The following is a 21,785-nucleotide window of genomic DNA, read 5'->3' on the forward strand; positions in this document are numbered from 1 at the left end:
ACGAGATCCGGTCTTCATATAAATCAATACATTTATTATACGGTACCCCAAAAACAGTGCAACGCGTTACGCAGGCCCAGCCCGCTTCATCAGGCAATAAAAGTGGGGACAAAACAGAATTTCGTCAATAGCAGGTGTATCGCCTGGTGAATGTGAGCTTATATCTCATTGCCAAAGCTATGGTTTTTATTTACCTCCCCTTTGATCCTTTGAGACAAACAGAGACTGAATTTAAATTTCGAAAAATTGTCAGATCGAACACATTTTGCCTGCAGAAGAGTGTATACAATGAAAATGGGCCCGATTTAGTAGCTTTTGTGACTTGGTTTGCATACTAGTACTTCCCCACTTATAACAGAGTAAGCAAAGTTTCCCGTTTTCCGTGCTAGCTGCCTGCGCATAATGCGTCATTCTCTGAATGCAGTACGTTGCTTTTAACTGACCTTCTCCACATTTAAATGGTGCAAAAACGGTTCTAAAACTGGCGTTCTCTCCCTGATTACAGCCATTAAGGTATTCGATTTATTTATTTATTTGATTTTTTATTTTTAAACACATTAGACATGACTGCCAGCATAAGGCAGAGATAATTAATTTGCGGAGTGGAGCCCCAAAGGTCAGCGTGTGTGTCAGCAGATGGCTGTGTTGGCTCAGTATTTCTATTCCCAGATTAAGCCGTAGTACACATGTTGTGAAAAGATTGGGAAAGCTGAAAAAATAAAAATGGAAAGCTCAGCATTTATGTAATAGCAACTTAGCTGTTTATGCAAAACCCCCCAAATATCTTACAAAATAGAAAAGAGCCGGGGTATCAAGCAAGCGCATTCCTGGGCTCACTGTCGCCTGAGGCAGCTGTGAGGATGCTGCTCTCCTCAGAGATTAGCCTCTCCTCTCCCGCAGACAGTTTTGCTGGTATAGACACTAGATAAACAGCACATCTGCTATGTCGAGTTGCCACTTTGGGAACTTTAAAGTGAATCTGCATTTTTACTAAAAAAAAATTACTATATCATATCTCTGTACTTTACGGTTAATTGCAGATTCTTACTTGCTTTTGCTGTGCAGGTATTGACACTGCAGTCAAGGCTGGTACTTTTTGTGCCCCTGGGCCTAGTATGTTGTGGCTCCCCTCTCGTGCAGCAGAACCCCTCCCATTCCATGTGCAACCCCCTCTTCCATGTGTATCGTCCATGTACTGCAGCCCCTCCCATTCCATGTGCAACCCCCTCTTCCATGTGTATCGTCCATGTACTGCAGCCCATTCCATGTGCAACCCCCTCTTCCATGTGTATTGTCCATGTACTGCAGCCCCTTCCCATTCCATGTGCAACCCCCTCTGCCATGTGTATCGTCCATGTACTGCAGCCCCTCCCATTCCATGTGCAACCCTCTCTTCCATGTATATCGTCCATGTACTGCAGCCCCTCCTATTCCATGTGCAACCCCCTCTTCCATGGGTATCGTCCATGTACTGCAGCCCCTCCCATTCCATGTGCAACCCCCTCTCCATGTGTATCGTCCATGTACTGCAGCCCCTCCCATTCCATGTGCAACAGCCTCTTCCATGTGTATCGTCCATGTACTGCAGCCCCTCCCATTCCATGTACAACCCCCTCTTCCATGTGTATCGTCCATGTACTGCAGCCCATTCCATGTGCAACCCCCTCTACCATGTGTATCGTCCATGTACTGCAGCCCCTCCCATTCCATGTACAACCCCCTCTTCCATGTGTATCGTCCATGTACTGCAGCCCCTCCCATTCCATGTGTAACCCCCTCTTCCATGTGTATCGTCCATGTACTGCAGCCCCTCCCATTCCATGTACAACCCCCTCTTCCATGTGTATCGTCCATGTATTGCAGCCCCTCCCATTCCATGTGCAACCCCCTCTTCCATGTGTATCGTCCATGTACTGCAGCCCCTCCCATTCCATGTGCAACCCCCTCTTCCATGTGTATCGTCCATGTACTGCAGCCCCTCCCATTCCATGTACAACCCCCTCTTCCATGTTTATCATCCATGTACTGCAGCCCCTCCCATTCCATGTGCAACCCCCTCTTCCATGTGTATCGTCCATGTACTGCAGCCCCTCCCATTCCATGTGCAACCCCTTCTTCCATGTGTATCGTCCATGTACTGCAGCCCCTCCCATTCCATGTGCAACCCCCTCTTCCATGTGTATCGTCCATGTACTGCAGCCCCTCCCATTCCATGTGCAACCCCTTCTTCCATGTGTATCGTCCATGTACTGCAGCCCCTCCCATTTAATGTGCAACCCCCTCTACCATGTGTATCGTCCATGTACTGCAGTCCCTCCCATTCCATGTGCATCCCCCTCTTCCATGTGTATCGTCCATGTACTGCAGCCCCTCCCATTCCATGTACAACCCTCTCTTCCATGTATATCGTCCATGTACTGCAGCCCCTCCTATTCCATGTACAACCTTCTCTTCCATGTGTATCGTCCATGTACTGCAGCCCCTCCCATTCCATGTGCAACCCCCTCTTCCATGTGTATCGTCCATGTACTGCAGCCCCTCCCATTCCATGTGCAACCCCTTCTTCTATGTGTATCATGCATTTACTGTAGCCCTTCACTTCACGAACCTTTGGTGGAGACAAGGGTTTGAATCCTGGTTGGAGCTCCAGTTACCTATTCAGAGAGGAGTCCTTAAACAAGACTCCCTAAAGGCAGCCATACACTGGTCGATTGCCACCACATCAACCAACAGATAAGTCCCTCTCTGATCTAATCTTATCACAGAGGGACCTATTGGCTGCCCATACACGGCAAACAGATTTTGAATCGATTTCAGCATGAAATCGATTCACAATCTGTGGAGCTGCCGCTGGCTGCTGCTCCCTGCGATATATTACCTCTCCTGACGGCATGAGTCCTCGCTGTCCCTTCTGTCTGCGCTGGCATCTTCTCTTTACTCCTTGTCACATCCTGTGAACAGCGGAAGTTCAAACAGTAGAGGGCGCTCTACTGTTTGAACGTCTGTTTGACAGGATGGGACAGATAGTAAAGAGAAGATGGCCAGCCGGAGAAGGGACAGTGGGGACTCGCGCCAGCGGAGAGGTAATATATTGCTGCTGCTTTGGTCGTCGGCCAATCTAATGCCGCTATCGACGTGCTCCCGACCCGCCGGGGATCGAGAGAAATTTTCCGCCGGGACAGATCGACAGGATAGAAATCGGTCGATCGGTCCACGTTTGCATTATGGATTTAACAGCAGATTCGATCACAGTGATAGAATCTGCTGTATATCGGCGGGAATTTGACGCAGTGTATAGGCACCTTAACACTGCTGTTGTGTGTTCCCTTAGTGGCTGCAGCACTCAAGTGTTTTGAGTTTAACAGTAGAATAGCACCTTACCGAGGTTAAAAGGAACCTAAAGCAAAAAACCGATCCCGCTCCCGTCGCCAGGAGCATCCTGTGGATGTTTAGTCCAAGATTTTCTCATACTGCGAATGCACAGGATGCGCCTGTCGACAGGAACGCAACTGAAGACCCGCCCAGGGTTGTGCATATGCAGTGGCCTTCGACTGGCTCAGTTGTCAGGAACTAAAACAGGGTCCCTGCGGGGGACCGGTTTGTCCCTGAGAGGGACCGGTTTGTCCAGCGGGGGACCGGTTTGTCCCGGCGCGGGCACAAGGTGGCTGCTGGGGGCCGGTAGAAGCCCCAGGTAAGTTAAACTGTCTTTTTTTTTGCTTTAGGTTTCCTTTAAAATTATTCTTTATTATAGTGTAGGCCGGCAAGACCAGACAATTAGTTCTGTAAGGCCAGGGATGTAATCTAGACAGCCACTCTTATCAAAGACAGAGAGCTCTCCAAAGAGATACATGCATTTACTGCTTAATATTGTGATATGTTATGGTATTTACTTATAGCAGACTAAATGTCAAGAACATTGTGTTATGAAGGGTTAGGAACCATAGCCTGATACTGAATGCTAAGTAAACCATAGCATGCCGTACAAGATGCGCTATACCAAAACAACAAGGATTATTACATGCTACAGGAAAAGTGGCAATACAGCAGCACCTTGGGTTGTGAAGGTACAACAATACTTTATTTAATTAATAAATTGTGCAAAAGCTTTAGACTTAGAGAAAGCCAGTACTCAGCCTGTGACAGTGTAGTAATATGCACCTTTACACACACATTGCACCTCACCAGTACAGTTTTATGCTGTTCCATTGAATTAAGAGTCACTGTAATCAGCACTTTATATCACGGTGGTTTAAACTTTTGATTGCTGCATCATTCTCTTTTTTGAACCCTGGTTCAGCACAGAGATGATTCTATTTTGAACTCACCAAAGGGAATCATTTAATATTTTGAATTATTGGATCATGGATGGAGAATTTTGAATATTGGCTTCCAGGCCCAGATTTACATCACAGCAGCCTATAGGAACAGATGTCCTGGCACCCTAGACTTCGCCCTCCATGAACCTACAAACCCTGAACAAACTGCACTGCAAGTGTGCCGACTGGCCCAGCTGTCACTCATCCCTTACTTCCCACGCTTTTCATAGGTAGCTACAGGTGACCCTTAGTATTAGTTAGTCAGTGGTACCCTCACTATTAAGTAGCTAGTGGTGCCCCAGACTTAAGTGAGGTCTCGTCAGTAGAATGCTGAGAGCAGGGTGAGTAACCTCTTATTTACACTCTGCTTGGGACTCTGCATAGGGAAAGGGGGAGGCACTAGGGGAGGGGAGTGAACCACCTTTCATTCACCAGGCGCCTGTAGGAACATGCCTACAGTGCCTTATGGTAAATTCGTTTTATGAATTGCATTGTATCATGCACTAAAGTATCTTCACAACTGAAGGTGCTGCTCTATTGCCATTCATTCTGTAGTATGTGATAATGAAACGGAATCCTCCTGAATTGTGAACCTATTTCACTGAGTTACTTGTAGTACGGTATAGGGCAGCACTGGGTCCCTGGTTCGAAACCCAGCTAGGGCATTATTTGTGTGGAGTTTGTATGTTCCTCCCAAGCTTGTGTGATTCCGTGGGTTTCCTCCGGGCCCTCTGGTTTTCTCCACATCCTCAAGACATACAGATAAGTTAATTACCTTTCCCCTAAAAAATGGGCCTAGACCAGGCATGGGCAAACTTGGCCCTCCAGCTGTTAAGGAACTTCAAGTCCCAAAATGCATTGCAGGAGTCTGACAGCCACAGTCATGACTCATAAAGGCAAATGCATTGTGGGACTTGTAGTTCCGTAACAGCTGGAGGGCCGAGTTTGCCCATGCCTGGCCTAGACCATGATGGACACCATCATAGTTTAAAAGCGCTACAGAAGATGTTGGTGCTGCATAAATAATAATAATATATGCTGCATACAAGACTGTTCTTATTGTAAATGTAATTCTGAATCTCCCGAGTGCAGACATCACATAGATATGCCAGTGCTGACGATGAGGTAAACGAAAGTTTTGAAAACATTAATCTAATTGAAAAAGTAATCCAAAGGTTAGAAAATAAAGTGCCACGATCAATTATCAGTACTGGAAAAGTCATTTTGTAACCTCTGTGCAATTATTTACATTTATGCAAATTCGTCCTGAGCAATAAAAGAATGTCATTGTCTGCATCTTCTTGCTGTCAGCCAATACAATACTGTATCTTTAACCTGCCTGCTCGGAATGTCAACGTTATTCAAAAATAGGGTGTGTCCTTTGCATTTGAATATGACAATATTATGTGGCATTAAATAGAAAAACAGTTATGTAAATGCTGGGAGGTTAACATTTGTTTAGCATTCTCTTCAGCTGCTCGTCTGACTGGCAAATAAACTCATATATCAGTGGACTGAAATTCAGTTATGAACAGGAATTATTCAAAGTGGGTTTCCAGGCAGAAAGTTACATATAAAGCTTAAATACAATAGTTTGATGGTAAGATATCTTACCTGCTAACAGATTTGTAATTTTGTGTCTAGTCAGTCCTGCGATTCAGGTAGTTTAGCAATATGAAATAGCCCTCCTATTCAGCTCTGTGCAATCTTTTGTCTATTCTCTACAGCCAAGTGACACACTCTGGGCAAAGCCCCGCCCCCTGCTGGGGAAAGCATGACTCTGCTCCTCCTCCTTCCTGAGCTCACAATGTCTGTAGTACTGTAGAGTGGTCCAACTGGCACAAAGTGCATCTCCCCCCCTTCCCCCCAAGTTTGTAATTGCAGCTGTGCAACAAGGAAAATCTGGTATTTTTACTTGCTGCATATACAAATGCATTAAAATGATGCAGTTTTCTGCAGCAAACTATAGAGTGTACTGCAGAGGTGTGGTTTTCACTGCATGGCTGTGACCAAGCAGCATGTACTGTTGAATGAAGAGGCAAGGCAGGCGAATTCAGGAACACAATCATAATAAATTATATTCATCTTTATATTTATTTTAAGCTGTGGCTGGTCGTTACGCCCCATTATGAGAAAATTGTAGTACATTTTATTAGAGTGACCATTTTTTGTTGGTTCAACCTGGGGGGGGCACGCGCCAAAAAATGGGTGTGGCCATGACATTGTATGGGCGGAGCTAACATAATGATGTAACAGTGAGGCATAAGAAAGCAGTGTTTACGCCATGATGTGGTCAGACGAGGTTTCGCATCATGGGTGTGCAGAAACTGTGTGATGCTATTTAATAGTATACCGTAACCCCAAAGCAGCAAACATAGCCAACTATGACCATTAAATAATAAAATGCAGCAACAGTTACCCCAGGCACCAGAAAATAAACGCAATGGGCTTGATTCACAAAGCGGTGCTAACCTACTTAGCACGTCTAAAGTCTTTAGACGCGCTAACCAGGGTGCTAAGTAGGTTAGCACCGGATTTCTCAATCAGATCGCGCGCATAGGCTTTAATGGGCACTTCGCGCGCGTAAAGTTTTATGCGCCAAAAGCTTGTTTAGACGTGCTAAGGGGGTTTTCACAGGCGTGCTAACAGTTAGCACCGCTTTGTGAATCAAGCCCAATGTGGGCAAAATTTCAGCACAAAATAAACGCAATGGGCAACATGTCAGCACAAAATAAACGCATTGTGGGCAACATGTCAGCACAAAATAAACGCATTGCGGGCACAAAATAAACGCACTGTGGGCAAACCTGTCAGCACAAAATAAACGCACTGTGGGCAACGTCAGTACAAAATAAACGCAATGTGGGCAACATGTCAGTACAAAATAAACGCAATGCGGGCAACATGTCAGCACAAAATAAACGAATGTGGGCAAATATGTCAGCACAAAATAAACGCACTGTGGGCAATGTCAGTACAAAATAAACGCACTGAGGGCAAACATGTCAGCACAAAATAAACGCACTGCGGGCAAACATGTCAGCACAAAATAAACGCACTGCGGGCAAACATGTCAGCACAAAATAAACGCACTGCGGGTAAACATGTCAGCACAAAATAAACGCACTGCGGGCAAACATTTCACCAGAAAATAAACGCATTGCGGGCAAACATGTCACCAGTAAATAAACACACACTGCGGGCAAACATGTCACCAGTAAATAAACACACTGCGGGCAAACATTTCACCAGAAAATAAACGCACTGCGGGCAAACATTTCACCAGAATATAAACGCAATGGGGGCAAACATGTCACCAGAAAATTAACGCAGTTCACCTGGAAAAACAAGCATTTACTCACCTGGCAGAAGTCTCCTCTGGCGCGCTGCTTCTGGGACTGTCTTGTTCCTCGTGCAGTCTCCCGCGCTCAGAGTGCAGGGCTACGGCAAGATGGCGCCCGTAGCCCTGTACTGGAGACACAAATAGTTTCCAGTACAGGGCTTCGGCAGCCATCTTGCCGTAGCCCTGCTCGCCTGCCGGTGTCGGAACAGACACCGGAAGACTAAGGAGGGTGGAGCGGGACTGCGGGCAATGAACTGGCACAGCGTCTATAGACGCCGCAGCCAGTTCATGCAATACAGTGACCAGAGTCCCGAGGCAGGGACGTCCCGCTGCTAAAAGCGGGATGTTTCCCGGGACCTCATGCAGCCTGGGACAGCGGGCCCCAAATCTGGGACGCGTCCCGGGCAATCTGGGACGCGTCCCTGGCAATCCGGGACGTCTGGTCACTCTAATTTTATATTACTACGCTAGATTTATATTTTAACGCTGTCTTGTATTGACCCGAGGAAGATGCTTTGTCTTTTTATTTGTGACTAATATTGCAAATCGTAACCTCTTATCATGAGGTAAGAGTGTTCCTATTACTTAACAGTTATAGGGCTTGATTCACTATGCGGTGCTAACCTACTTAGCACGTCTAAAGTCTTTAGGCACGCTAACCAGGGTGCTAAGTAGGTTAGCACCGGTTTTCTCAATCAGATCGCGCGCTAAGTACCGCGCGCAAAACTCCTATGTGCGCGGTAAGTCCCTTAGGCTTTAATGGGCACTTCGCGCGGAGCGCCCTGCGCTCTGTGCAGTGTGCGCGTAAAGTTTTATGCGCATAAAGTTTTGCGTGCGAAAAGCTCGTTTAGACGTGCTAAGGGGGTTTTCACAGGCGTGCTAACAGTTAGCACCGCTTTGTGAATCAAGCTCATTGTGTTGTCTTGCACACACTACAGGATCAAACCCATTGTCTCCAGGGCGAGTGCCTCAGCTGGAGAAAGACGGATGATGCCCTCTGTACAATGTTCAGTCAAAAAGAGCTGGCACATCCAAGGTGGCGTACGAGAGGAATCGGCGTGGGAGACCTGGGCACAGGATACAGGTATACTGGTATATGGCTGATCCTGCTGCTGCACAAGTTCCCGACCGTGTTAAATACTATTCCCCCTCCAGGCCGCCATGGATGGTGGGGAATAAAATAATTATTGTGTTTTAAAAGTAGCTTCAGCTCCATCTTCTGACGGCGCCGAAAGTTACTCCCTGTGCACTGCTATAGCCATTACGGCCTATGGTGGCGCCACAATAGACGTGGAGCTCCGCTCACAACCTCCATCCACCGACAGTGCAGGAAAACGGGCTGCCAAGACCTCGGATCCAAGACTGTAGAAAGTGAGATCCGCACGATGTCGGTAGAATTAGTATTGCTTTATTAGGCATTACACACAACAGGCTAAAATCCAGCACCACATGCTGACATGTTTCGGGCGTTACACGCCCTTAATCATAGCATAAGTGCAAGTGAGAGAAAGTTACTCATATATAGAGTGAGGTTACACCCAATATCACATGCTCAAATGACCCCACCCACAAAGAAGAGTGCATATAAAATAAGAGGACAAAAAAATCCCCCAGTTAGTGTAATCTAGTACATAAAAACATGATACAAACGTAAAAATGTAAATGCATACGATTAAACTCAATACAACGTTACACAGCAATAAGCATAATCATCTTCATAAAAATTAAAAAGCTCAGAGTTTGAGCATATAGCCACATGAAAACAAAAAGCAGAAATAAACATCCCAGCCACTTCAGGTGACTGTGTTAAGGTCCCATTTCGTATTGAGCCCTCCTGGCGAGCGTGTCCCTAATTGGAAAATCCAATATGCCTCCCGGGTAAGGAGACGTTTATAAATATGGTGGCGCCAGCTGCGCCTAAGTCTCCTGCGCTGGATTGACTGTGTTCGCCAAGGTGAATCTTTATTGGTTCCATATTCCAACACATATAGCCAACGTTTTGGAGCCACGTAAGGCCCCTTTGTCAAGGCACAATTTGCTCGTGAGCAAAAATCTGTCTACTGCTGTAATCAAGCTCCTGTAGTGTTAATGGGAGTAGACTCCTCTAGACACTCGGGCACAGCGATGTGTACTCAGCGGGTGGCACCACAGGAGCTTGATTACAGCGACAGACAGATTTTTGTAACCAAGCAAATTGTGCCTTAACAAAGGGGCCCTTGGATATGTTGACTCTTTTTGATTGTTCCTATTACTTACCTCCACCCACTACATATTGTTTCACAATTGGTGCACCGCCTCCCATCTTGCATTATCATGTAGAGGTCTGGCATGCTGGATTGCTAAGGAACATCATGGAAGATCCATGGACATACCAGAATCTCAGCTGAAAACTTGGCTTCAAATACAAATGCAAAACCAATATTAAATGATTAAAAATACTTGTACAAAACCATTATTCATTTCTGACAGTTTGCTTCTGATGATTGACCTTCATTTAATTCTTGCCTTACCTGACCTTGCCTTTGCCTGCTTCTTTGGTAATTGGTGTTCGGACTGCTTGATCTCCAGTCTTAGCTACACTTTGACCTTGTATTGATTGATTTTCATTTGCTGTCTTCTGCTGCCTTTAGACCTTATGCTGCTGTATATTCTGTTGCTGACTTCTTCTGCTGTTGTTTGACCTTGTTTCCATACACTTTGGAGTGTATGGATGAGGATGAGGTTGGAGGAGAAAGGCTGTGGTTCTCCCACTTGGCCAGGAATCTCATGTTGTTTGCTGATCTCAGGCCTATGCTGGTCTCCCCAGAGCTTCTCTTATTTCCTGCCTCTTCTGCTATCCATGGAAGTAATAGCAAAGAAAGAGGAGGAGGGAAGAATGCCCAAGTTGAGCACTTGCTTTTTTAGCTTATTCTCTTCTAGTGGCTTGCAAAAGTATTCGGCCCCCTTGAAGTTTTCCACATTTTGTCATATTACTGCCACAAACATGAATCAATTTTATTGGAATTCCACGTGAAAGACCAATACAAAGTGGTGTACACGGGACCAGTGGAACCAAAATCATACATGATTCCAAACATTTTTTACAAATCAATAACTGCAAAGTGTGGTGTGCGTAATTATTCAGCCCCCTTTGGTCTGAGTGTAGTCAGTTGCCCATAGACATTGCCTGATGAGTGCTAATGACTAAATAGAGTGCACCTGTGTGTAATCTAATGTCAGTACAAATACAGCTGCTCTGTGACGGCCTCAGAGGTTGTCTAAAAGAATATTGGGAGCAACAACACCATGAAGTCCAAAGAACACACCAGACAGGTCAGGGATAAAGTTATTTAGAAATTTAAAGCAGGCTTAGGCTACAAAAAGATTTCCAAAGCCTTGAACATCCCACAGAGCACTGTTCAATCGATCATTCAGAAATGGAAGGAGTATGGCACAACTGTAAACCTACCAAGACAAGGCCGTCCACCTAAACTCACAGGCCGAACATGGAGAGTGCTGATCAGAAATGCAGTCAAGAGGCCCATGGTGACTCTGGAACAAGCTGCAGAAATCTACAGCTCAGGTGGGGGAATCTTTCCATAGGACATCTATTAGTCGTGCACTGCACAAAGTTGGCCTTTATGCAAGAGTGGCAAGAAGAAAGCCATTATTAACAGAAAAGTATAAAAAGTCCCGTTTGCAGTTTGCCACAAGCCACGTGGGGGACGCAGCAAACATGTGGAAGAAGGTGCTCTGGTCGGATGACACCAAAATGGAACTTTTTGGCCAAAATGCTATGTGTGGCGGAAAACTAACACTGCACATCACTCTGAACACACCATCCTCACCGTCAAATATGGTGGTGGCAGCATCATGCTCGGGGGGTGCATCTCTTCAGCAGGGACAGGGAAGCTGGTCAGAGTTGATGGGAAGATGGATGGAGCCAAATACAGGGCAATCTTGGAAGAAAACCTCTTGGAGTCTGCAAAAGACTTGAGACTGGGGCGGAGGTTCACCTTCCAGCAGGACAACAACCCTAAACATAAAGCCAGGGCAACAATGGAATGGTTTAAAACAAAACATATCCATGTGTTAGAATGGCCCAGTCAAAGTCCAGATCTAAATCCAATCGAGAATCTGTGGCAAGATCTGAAAACTGCTGTTCACAAACGCTGTCCATCTAATCTGACTGAGCTGGAGCTGTTTTGCAAAGAGGAATGGGCAAGGATTTCAGTCTCTAGATGTGCGAAGCTGGTAGAGACATACCCTAAAAGACTGGCAGCTGTTATTGCAGCAAAAGGTGGTTCTACAAAGTATTGACTTAGGGGGCTGAATAATTACGCACACCCCACTTTGCAGTTATTTATTTGTAAAAAATGTTTGGAATCATGTATGATTTTCGTTCCACTTCTCACGTGCACACCACTTTGTATTGGTCTTACACGTGGTATTCCAATAAAATTGGTTCATGTTTGGGGCAGTAATGTGACAAAATATGGAAAACTTCAAGGGGGCCGAATACTTTTGCAAGTCACTGTATTTCAATCCCATCATGATGCGCAAGGCCACCGTTGTTTGAAACCTGGAACCACAAAAAGAGCCAAATCATAGTTGTCTAGGCTGAAAAACAGGCATGTGCCCATCAAGTTCAAATTCTTGAGCCTCATCACCTCAATTCATCGGAAAGGAAAGTCAAAAAGGCAGAATCTCCCTGACTGGATCAATTTATCATCTTCCTAACATAATACCTGTGGGTTCGCTTCAAAGTATGGAAAGCATCTAAGCCCCTTTTAAATGCAAACATTGTATTTGCCATAATTGCTCTATCTTGTAAGATATTTCACATTTTACCCACTCATACTGTGAAGGACCACTTTTGTAGATAAGTAGTAAATTCTCATTTCCTCCATGCGTAGTTTTCGTCTTCTTGTCCTTTGTGTAGACCTAGGGAGGTTAACTAGGACACCTAAGGACTTTAGTTCAAAAAGGGGACTATAGTAAAGTGTTGTAGGGCATACAGTTACTGTCTAGTACAGTCAGATTGTGCAGCACAGCAAAGAGCGGGAGGAAGAGGAGTTCAGAGGAGACGGTCTCCTCTCCAAATGTACGGTATCTTCACAATAGTAAAGCAAGGGCAAGACAGGTCAGTCAGGACGGAAATAAGATGAGGGCATCTTATCATAGTGCTGCTAGTAAAGTAGCAGAAATCCTAACTGTCCCCTTTTCAGAGGAATTTGGGAACTAAATCTCTCTGTCACTCTTTCTTCCTCATTTGTCCCTCTTTCAGGACTCATGAATCGATCTCAGTAAATATATGTATTTTTCTACTGAATAATGTGTTTAATAGATTCTATTATTATTATTTAGTATTTATATAAGCATCATCATCTTCCGCAGCGCTGTACAGAGTATATTGTCTTGGCGCTTAACTGTCCAACCGGTGACCTCACAATCTAATTCTTACCATAGCTATATGTCTATGTATCTATCATGTGATGTATGTATTGTAGTCTAGAGCCAATTTAGATGGGGAAGCCAATTAACTTATCTGTATGTTTTTGGGACATGGGAGGAAACCGGAGTGCCCCGGAGGAAACCCACGCTGACACGGGGAGAACATACAAACTCCATACAGATGGTGCATACAGATAATTGTATCTATTTCTTAGTTTTAAATGTTAAAATGAAGGATAACTAATGATGATAGAGAGGACCAGCGTGGTCTGAATTATAAAACTGCATCTTTTGCTTCTGAGTTCTTTTTGGTATCAATGACTGGGGTGTGTGGGTAGGGGTGTGATTAGGGGTGTGTCTTAAAGTGTCTGGTCCCTCTTTCTCATCTAAAAAAGTTAGGAGGTATGCAGTAGAGCATGCAGAGCATACGGCAAAGAGTGGGAGGAGTAAAAGGAAGGAAACTAGTTGTCTTCTTCTTCCTCCTCCTCCTCCTGCCCTTTGCTGTGTGGCCTGAATGCTCTGACTTTACTACTTTACCACATGTCCCCATTCTGATCTGATCCCTTGTATCATGCACTTTTGTAACTATGGCTTGATTTCGTATTGTACTATCCACAATGCATTGTTTAGGCACTTGCTGCCTGCAATAATATATATGTTTTTTGGATTTCACTTTTTAAATAGCTGTTTGAGATCAGGTAAACTTTAGTAAGGATTATTTAGAATTTAGAATTCAGGCCAGTGGCGTACCTACCATAAGGCTACATGTGCTCACAGCACAGGGTGTAGCCATGGCTAGGGGTGCTGCTGTAGTGCTCAGCCACTGTGTTTTTCCACTTGGGACCTTTTTTCATAGTTAGGGCAACATTCGGGAAAATAACAACAGGCAGTGCATGGGACTGTACTACTTCCTGCACTAGATGTAGCACCTCTTCCCCTTCCTGTCCCATGGGCAATGTCTTTACGCTCTCTACACACAGCCTGCAGTGAGTGAATGTGCAGAGCAGCAGGGTGAGTAGAGAGAAATATTGCTGTGCGGCAGCTGGGACATTAGCAGGGAGAGGTGGCAGGATGTGTTTAGCATTTCAGAAGTAGCTTGTCATTAGTAGCCATGTGCACTGCCTGCTGTAATACCAGAGTGCACTGGGCTATTGATTATTTATCCTGCACAGAGTAATTAATCAATAATGCAGGGCAGTCTGCTGTTGCAGACACCAGTGATACAGATGCTGACAGCCGACTTCTGTAGTGAGCAGAGAAGCAAGCTCCAGGCAATTTAGATTAGCTTGATTTAAGGTAATCCTATCTCTTTTCCCAGCTCTCTTTCCCACCCTATTGTCTTTCCCATGACCCTTTCCTCTTTTCAGATTTCAGTGGCTTTCTTTAACAGCATGTTCCTGCCAAACAGCACTGGTGATGTCTGCAGTCCTGGTGAGAGGCGTTCCTTGCATTTCCCCTCTCCCACCAGGCTCTTTGTCTTGTGCCTCTACCTATTTAACCCCCCCCCCCCCCCAACACACACACACAGCACAACCCTCCCATCCAAAAAATTGGTTGTTTTGGGGGGGCGAAGGTGTCTGTAAATAATCAGCACTGGATGTCATATTCCCTAGGTACGCCACTGATTTAAAACACACACACACACACATCCTGTGAGAGCGGAGGAGTTTTCTGGAGGACGTGACTGTTTTTAATAATTTTTTATTGTTTACTCTGCTGTCTGTACTTTTTGACTAAGGAATGCAATACATTAAATGTTTTGATATAATTCCATGAAACACCAGTGTCTCACACACACAAATACACATACACACAAATACACACACACACAAATATACACACACATATACACTCACACACACAAATACACACACACAAATATATACACACACACACACACACACACAATTACACATACATACAAATATACACACACACAAATACACACACACACACACACACACACAAATACACACACACACACAAATACACATACACAAATATACACACACAAATATACACACACAAATATACACACACACAAGTACACACACAAATATACACACACACAAATACACACACACACACACAAATACACACACAAACACACACACACAAATACACACACACACACAAATACACATACACACACACACACATACACACACACAAATACACACACACATACACACACACACTTACACACAAATACACACACACACACACACACACACAAATATACACACACACACAAACACACACACACACAAATATATACCCACACACACAAATACACACACACAAATATACACACACACAAATATATACACACACACACACAAATACACACACAAATATACACACACACAAATATATACACACACACACAAATACACACACACAAATATACACACACACACACAAATACACACACACAAATATACACACACACAAATATACACACACAAATATATACACACACACACATATACACACACACACAAATACACACACACAAATATACACACACACAAATATATACACACACACACACACACACAAATATACACACACACACACACACACACACACACACACACACACACACATATACACACACAAATATATACACACACACACACACACACACACACACAAATATACACACACAAATATATATACACACACACACACACATTTTAGACTAGTGTGAAGTGATGCTGTAAACCCAAGAGTGCTTTTAAAAATAGAGAGTTTATTTTTATCAATTAACAATGCAAAGTGAATGAACAAAAGCAAAAACGAAGGGCTGGTTCACACGGGCGATTGCACAACGTTTTCCGTCAGCCGTGTTGCTTGTCGTTCAAGTGAAAGGGCGGCGCCTGTACAGTCATTTACCATCATTTGTGTGAATGCTGCATTCCAATCCTGATTTTTCCTGTTTTTTCAACCAGCCCTGGAAGCAACATACTGCTTTCAGGGTCACTTACCGCCGCATCTGAAAAATGCAGAAAGCCACCGGAAGATGTCAAATGCTTTTCTACACGCTTGCAGAACGTTCTGGATTATATAGAGCCTTCCCTGTCCTCGCTTGGTCTCCTTGTTCCACCACTGTCACCAGTTCAAATTTCCTGCTGGCTGCGCTCTTGGGTCTCCTTGGAAAGCTTTTGAAATAAGATGTCCAGCAGAGCTAATAGCCTAGAGTTGGCAGAAATCTATTGAGACCCAAGTACACCAATATACTGTCCAGAGAAGTCTGACCAGAAGAGGAACCATCGAAGAGCTGAGGCTAAAAAAACATACTTCTGACTTAAAGGGAAGGTTCAGGGTGGCTCTTAAAAAAATAAAAATGCCCATCCACTTACCTGGGGCTTCCTCCAGCCGTGGGCAGCCAGGACGTGCCCTCGGCGCCGCTCCGCAGGCTCCCGGTCCCCTCCGGTGGCCGACCCGACCTGGCCAGGCCGGCTGCCAGGTCGGGCTCTTCTGCGTTTCAAAATGCGCCTCACGGGGGCGCGCTGACGTCATCGGACGTCCTCCGGGCTGTACTGCGCAGGCGCAGTAGTTCTATTTTTTTCTATTTTTTTCTGCTGTTAGCTCACTTTGCATTTTGAAAAACTGATAAGAATACAACAATTAGAATTTACACGTGTAAAGCATTATTTTTCTTTTACTGCATTTTTCCACACTTGCCTTAATAAACTTTTGCAATAGGCTGTACGTATTTGTATTTTCTCCCTCTATTTGCATGACAAAAACATACAAGCAAGTTACCTGGCTTCTCCCCAAAATTGGCCTTAGATTATAATGGGCATATGACTATGGTAGAGATTACATTGTGAGCTATAATTACCTTTCTCCTATGTTACTTTCACCTACAATAAGTAGTAAACATCTCACAGATCTGACAGGTTTTGGACTTGTTTATCTCCTCATGGGGATTCTCAGTTATTTCTTTATTTTCAAAAGCACTTACTGAATGGCAGTTGCCCAGTCCAGTTGAATAAAGGAGATACTAAAAATCCCCCATAAGGAAATGGACTAGTTAAAAACCTGTCAGTTCTGTAAACTTTCTACTACCTACTGTTAGAGACAGCAACACAGGAGAGAAGTAATTTATAGCTTATTTTACTCTGAATGAAAAGTAATTCTTATTAGTACATCTTTATGTGTATTCTTATATGTTCAGGTTTGTTCACGATAGTAGTCCTTTTAACCATTTATGCCGTACGGACGTGAGGTTCACGTCCGCAGTGGCAGCTGCTAGAGCCGCAGGGACGTGCTAGTCACGTCCCTGCAGCTTTGGGGGCTGTGCGGGCGATTCTGCAGGCAAATGCTCACGATCGCGCTGTTGCTGGGAGCAGGGGGGATTGGCTGCAGGGGACAAAAATCCCCTGTGCCAATCCGAACATGTCCGCCGAGAATAAACACTGTTTTTGTTCAAAAACAGTGTTTATTCTTTAACTTTTTGCCGACCGCATCACGCCGATGGGCGTGGCCACGGCGGTAGCCCCAGGACCGCCTAACGCCGATTGGCGTAAAGTCCTGTGGCTCTGTTTTGCAGGAGATCGCGCGCATCTCCTGCTTGGGGGGCGGAGCTCCGCCCCGCCTTCAGTCTCCGAGCGGCTATTGACACTCGGGAGACTGTTAGACGGCGTGATCGCCGTCTATTTACATGGTGCAGCGCTGCGATCAGCAGCAGCGCTGCACTGGGGACAGCCGTGTGACACGGCTGTCCCCCTGGGGGACAAGAGAGCGATCGGCTCTCATAGGGTGAAGCCTATGAGAGCTGATCGCTATGATTGGCTGGCTGGGGGAAGGGAGGGAGGGAGAACATTTAAAGAAACAGGTTTTTTTTATTTAAAAACGGCAACAATAATATTTATCACAAAAAAATAAACATGGGGGAGCGATCAGACCCCACCAACAGAGAGCTCTGTTGGTGGGGAGAAAAGGGAGGTGGGGGGGAAATCACTTGTGTGCTATGTTGTGCGGCCCTGCAGCTTGGCCTTAAAGCTGCAATGGTCAATTTGACTAAAAATGGCCTGGTCACTAGGGGGGTTTAGCCCTGTAGTCCTCGAGAGGTTAACTACAGCCGCCGTGCTATCTCCCACCATGATTTCCGCCGGTTTCCGCCACCGGATCATTAAATTTTTGAATGGGAACAACGTTCCCACTCATAATCTCCCCACCGGCACTGTGATCGCAGGCTTCCGATGGAAGCCTTACGTCACTTCCCTAGTTATAATGTAGTGATACATTGTATGCTCTGTAGCGTGTTTTCTATGCTAATAGGATTTTGCTCAGCGGGGACATCTTGTGGCCAAATAGTAAAATAACATCTACTGACATTTGGGGTTGATTCACAAAGCCGTGCAAACTGTTTAGCACGGGTGTGCTAAACAGTTAGCACGTAAAATAGCGTTCGCGGACTTTTGCGCGCAAAGTGCTGCGATTCGCGCAAACGTGGACTTTTGCGCACGCAAAGTGCCGCGATTCGCACGGTCACGGACGTATGCGTGCGCAATTTGCCACGATTCGCGCAAATCGTGGCAAATTGCGTGCGCAAAAGTCTACGATCGCGCGAATCGCGGCACTTTGCATGCGCAAAAGTCCGCGAACGGCACTTCGCGTGCTAACTGTTTAGCACACCCGTGCTAAACAATTTGTACGGCTTTGTGAATCAAGCCCTAGGGAATAAAAAAATCTATGTCAAGAGGGCATATAATTATTAAATAATGGGCTAAAAATTAGTGATAGATGTAAAACTGAAAAAATGCACCTTTATTTCCAATAAAATATTGTCACCATACATTATACTAGGGATATTATTTTAACGTTGCAATAACCGGAACAAATGGCCAAATAAAATGGGTGGATTTTAATTATAGTAGCATGAATTATTTTAAAACTATAATGGCTGAAAACTGAAAAATAATGATTTTTTTCCCATTTTTTTTTCTTATTATACACATTATAATGCATTTAGAATAAAATAATTCTTAGCATAATGTACCACCCAAAGAAAGCCTAATTGATGGCGGAAAAAACAAGGTATAGATAATTTTGTTGTGATAAGTAGTGATAAAGTAATTGGGGAATGAAAGGGAGGAGCGCTGAAACGTGAAAATTCCTCTCGTCCATTAGGTGAAAAATACGGAGGCTGAAATGGTTGAAGTGTAACTGTCGTGCATAAAATCAAAAAACAATTATTTTTTTTATCTGGTAAACAAGTAATAAGGATGCTAACCAGGCAATCCAAAAGTTAAAATCACTATTACTTTTCTTGTTGATAAATGATCATTCCCCAGTTTATCTGACTCTTATTTGGTACACACAAAATTTGGTATGCAAAAAGGAAGTTGCACGGCATGCTGGGTTATCCATTTTTGCTTATCTACTTCCCCTGCAGACTTAATTAATGCAGCCTGATTGGCTGAAGCCTCTTTTCCTCCTGCTTTTTCCCCCACACCTCTGTTCCTTTCTGATTGGCCAGTATTTCTCATGCTGAGACAATGCACTTTCTATAGTGGAGGGTGGGCAATGCATACACAATCAGGCAGAGGAGAGTATGGGAGGAAATTACATCAGGATTGGCTTCAAAATAGCCACACTAAACATGGGAAATTCTAAGAAGGACTTTCTCCTTTTTTTTTTAACTGTAGAAAAATCACTAATATCAAAACGTGGACAGCGCAATACATCTGTTATTTAAGTAGAGCAAGAATTTATCTACTTATATATGTTTTTTTTTCCTGAGATAGTATGGCTGACAGCTCCTCTTTAAGTATAGGCTCACTGCTATGCATAGCTATTTCAAAGTGATTTTGCATTTCTTGTACTACTCAGGAACAACCAGCTTAACTAAAATCCCTTGCAGAATTGAAAAACTGAAAATCGCAATTGCTTTTAAAATCGCTAAAAATTACAGGTATTGCTGCTGACATTGTTTTTTCACAACGCCTTAGTGACAATTACTTGGGAATTTTCGCCAAAGTAATTTTCGCATAGAAAATGCTATTTTGGATTTTGAGAAAATATTCGCAAAAATATACTGTAATTTTGCAATATGGTCAAAGGAAACCGATTTTCCAAATATAACAAACGTATTAAAAAATGTTTTCAATGGCATTTTCACTCGAAAAGTCGAATTTAATACAATTTTTGTCAAAATAAATGCGAAAAGAATATTGGCATTTTTGCTGATCACTGTTGATAAGCTTCTACGCACTGTGTAAAGCTCTGGGGAGGATGTCAGCACTATATAAACACAAAATAAATAAATGTGCTGTGCATCAGTTCAGCTTAAAAGACATTTATTTTTTTTCTAGCTATGATTTGTCTTTACTGGTACTTGTCAGTGATATCAAGCCTACCTGTTATAGCTTTTACTATGCCTGCTTTACCTGCATTCAAGAGGCTGCTGGGGCAATTTTATTCAGCGAATAATCTAACAAGTGTAAAAAGCAACATTTTATTTCACTTACAAAGAAGGTAAACAGCTTCGGGGGACTCAAGGACACATTTTAAATCTCAGCCTTCTCCTGTGAACTTCCAAGGCCGTGTCATTCAGTATGTGTGTGTGGGTGGCCACTTAAGTACATAAGCGTAGAATAAGTAAAGTGGTGAGCATAATATGTTTTCTCCCTGCTGTGTCTTTGTGAGATGTAAACACTGCGAAATCAGCCATTTGTCTTGACGTTTTCTCACCTAACACTCAGGGCCCTTTTCCACTAGCAGTCGCTAGCGTTCACGCTGAACGCTAGCGACTGCTGAATCGCAAAAGGTAAAAAATTACCGGCGATTCCCCGACGTTTGCGGCCGCGATTTTGCTATGCTATGCACTGCATAGCAAAATCGCGGCAAATGTCGCTCCGCGCCACGATCGCGTTTCAGGCAAAAACGAATCGCGGTAGTGGAAATACCCTACCGCGATTCCTATGTTATTTAGCAAACCCTAGCGATTGTAAAATCGCTAGCGGTTTGCGATTTTGCGATTCTGCTAGCGCAAACGCGCTAGTGGAAAAGGGCCCTTACAGATCCATACATCGCAATATATTTTTGAGGGACAATTGTTATCTTACTTTGGACCTTAAAAGACAGGGGGAAAAAAGAAGCAAACAAAACATGGTATTGCTAAATAAATGAAACCGGACTGTGCTAATTGTGTACAGACATGCCCTCATCATCTCCCGCCTTGACTACTGTAATGCCGTACTATCTGGCCTCCCCTTAAAAACGCATTGAACCCCTTCAATCAGTCATGAATGCAGCAGCTAGACTCATCAGACTTTCCCACCACTATCCCTCCACTTCTCCCCTCTGCGAAGCCCTACACTGGCTCCCTATCAGCTTCAGGATCAGTTTTAAGGTTTTGTGCCTTACCTACAAATCTGTGCACAAGACCTGCCCAACCTACATTTCTGAGCTCGTCAACAGATATATACCTGCCCGTCCGCTCCGGTCCGCCAATGATCTCCGCCTGAACTCCCCACGCATTTTTCATTCCCATGCACGCTTACAAGACTTCTCAAGAGCTGCCCCCACCCTATGGAACTCCCTTCCACTCCCCCTCAGACTCTCTCCTTCTTTCAACACCTTCAAGCAAGCCCTCAAAACACATTTCTTTAAAATAGCCTATCCCACATCTACCACACTCTAACTTTCTCAGTCAACCACCTTTTCCACAACCCACC

At 44.3% G+C, this 21,785-nt stretch overlaps 1 protein-coding gene and 1 long non-coding RNA gene across 2 annotated transcripts in view; one reads left to right on the plus strand and one right to left on the minus strand.

Moving 5' to 3' along the window:
- The window catches only part of CPQ (carboxypeptidase Q), a 576,560-nt gene extending 570,611 nt beyond the window's left edge, over positions 1 to 5,949 (minus strand). The window contains exon 1 of the mRNA XM_068237698.1: positions 5,931 to 5,949. The gene's annotated coding sequence lies outside the window, so the exon portion shown is untranslated. The remainder of the gene's footprint in view (positions 1 to 5,930) is intronic.
- Positions 1 to 21,785, plus strand: part of LOC137519063 (uncharacterized) — a 108,476-nt gene that overhangs the window by 27,335 nt on the left and 59,356 nt on the right. The gene's annotated exons all lie outside the window — the stretch shown is intronic.

Source organism: Hyperolius riggenbachi, chromosome 5 (genome assembly GCF_040937935.1).
Source record: "Hyperolius riggenbachi isolate aHypRig1 chromosome 5, aHypRig1.pri, whole genome shotgun sequence".
Classification (NCBI taxonomy): domain Eukaryota; kingdom Metazoa; phylum Chordata; class Amphibia; order Anura; family Hyperoliidae; genus Hyperolius; species Hyperolius riggenbachi.